The sequence below is a fragment of the Gekko japonicus genome, unplaced genomic scaffold (genome assembly GCF_001447785.1).
Source record: "Gekko japonicus isolate JY-2015 unplaced genomic scaffold, Gekko_japonicus_V1.1 scaffold1615, whole genome shotgun sequence".
Lineage (NCBI taxonomy): Eukaryota > Metazoa > Chordata > Lepidosauria > Squamata > Gekkonidae > Gekko > Gekko japonicus.
This window is the reverse complement of record NW_015176499.1, coordinates 70,798-72,641: the sequence shown is the minus strand read 5'-3', so window position 1 is coordinate 72,641 and position 1,844 is coordinate 70,798.

Below are 1,844 nucleotides of genomic sequence, written 5' to 3'. Positions count from 1 at the left end.
TCATTCGCATAACTCATTAGCATAACGTTTGCATATGCCACACCCCCTGACATCACCGGAAGTATATTAGAAGGCATCACCCACCGCTTAGGCTCCACTGGACTGTTTTGGATTGCTAGTTATTGGGGGCTGGAGGAAACATACAGATCTGTCCTCGCAGAGGAGGGAGAGCTTGTACCTGAATAAAACTTAGTCTTAAAGGTGCCACTGGACTGTTTTGGACCGGGGGGGCCAGGAGGAGCTCTGCAATTTACCTGGCTGCCTCTTGCTCTGACTGAGGGCTGCTAGGGGCAGGGGGTGGGGCTTGTTGCATGTGCCCGCCCCCTGGGCTCTTTACTGCCGGAGCTCCGCTCCTGTGCGCTCCTGCAGGAAATGACCCCTGGACTTGTTGATAATATCCCTGAGGGCGCCTCGTAACCCCTCATGACCAGCTTTTATAAGGCATGGAGGGCACGGATCAAGGCTGCATGTAGTTGGGCGTCCTGTTGAGAGCAGTCTGTCGACTTCCTCAAGACTGAGTGGACTAAAATATGTTGTAAATAGTCAAAAATTGTTTAATACTCAGACTATTTGATGGATCTTGCTCTATTGGAAAGAAGAGATTTCTTTGCCTTTTAAATATACTTTATTCTAAGGGAAAAGGTACACGGGATTGCTACAAATTAACAAAACACTAAGAGCTACATTTCTAAGCTTCTTACAGACAAGACAAGCACACACGTAATGGAGATTTCCTCCTTCTTCTTGACCCCTAGAAAGGAAGTCACCTGAAACAAATGACCAATCTGCATCAAAGTAGAAGTTACTTTTCCCGGGCTAATCCCCCATTGGCTCAGTGCCAGGTATCCCTTCCAGGTCAGTCTAAACAATAGCAAACTAGGAATACAAGTTAACCCTATAATGACTGAATCAGACCTTGTAAACACATACATTTCCAACAAAATAATCCCGAACGGAACTAGAAGACGTGCATGGAGCCTTGAGTTCGCTCACTATCTCAACTGTGGCTGGGAGATCGCGGCAGAGCAGCAGGACTTTATCCGCAAAATAGCTCGCAAAAGCCTCGCAGCCAATATCCAATCCCCTAGCGTTTGGCGTGCCCCGTGGCAGCTCTGTTAACGGCCGAATAGTCCTAAATAATTGTGCCGGGCGTGAATGCAGCTTGTGGGACGTTCCTTCCACCAGCTGCACTTTCCCAGTCCTGGTCTATATTGGCCTTCCTTAACAAGCCCGATTGACAGCTATCTGCTCAGAGGGGCTCCTGCACTTACTCAGAACTGCTATCGTTAAGCCGCTGGGGCCGAGCCAAGAGGCGAGCACTCTGCCTGCGTGTCCTTAAGTCTTGCCGGAGCCTTTCCCTTCACCGCTCAATTAACAAGGGGGAGCCTGGTGGGCTCCTTCGGAGCAACGCATTGGTGGGTCAAGGTCAGCCGCCAGCAATGAACCTTGAGGCTCCTGCATCGCTAATTCTCTAGTTTAAGATGGTTCAGAGCTGGCTGCATGTGGCTCCTCGACTCCTGAGGAGTCTTCAGCCACACCGGACTCAGGCCGGTCAGGCTGGCCCACGACAGGCTATAACAGGGGTCCCCAACCTGTTTTTAGAACATGGCAGGGCTTTTTTTGTAGAAAAAGCCCAGCAGGAACTCATTAGCATAATAGGCCACACCCAACAGCAGAAACTCATTAGCATATTAGGCCACAGCCCTGACAGCACAGCTCATTAGCATATTAGGCCACACACCCATGTTACCAGAAGTGTGGTCATCCAGTCATGCCCACCTTTTGCTTCTTATTCTGTTGACCTTGTTTGGCATGCTACTTAACAGAGCTGAGGCTCTGGGGTC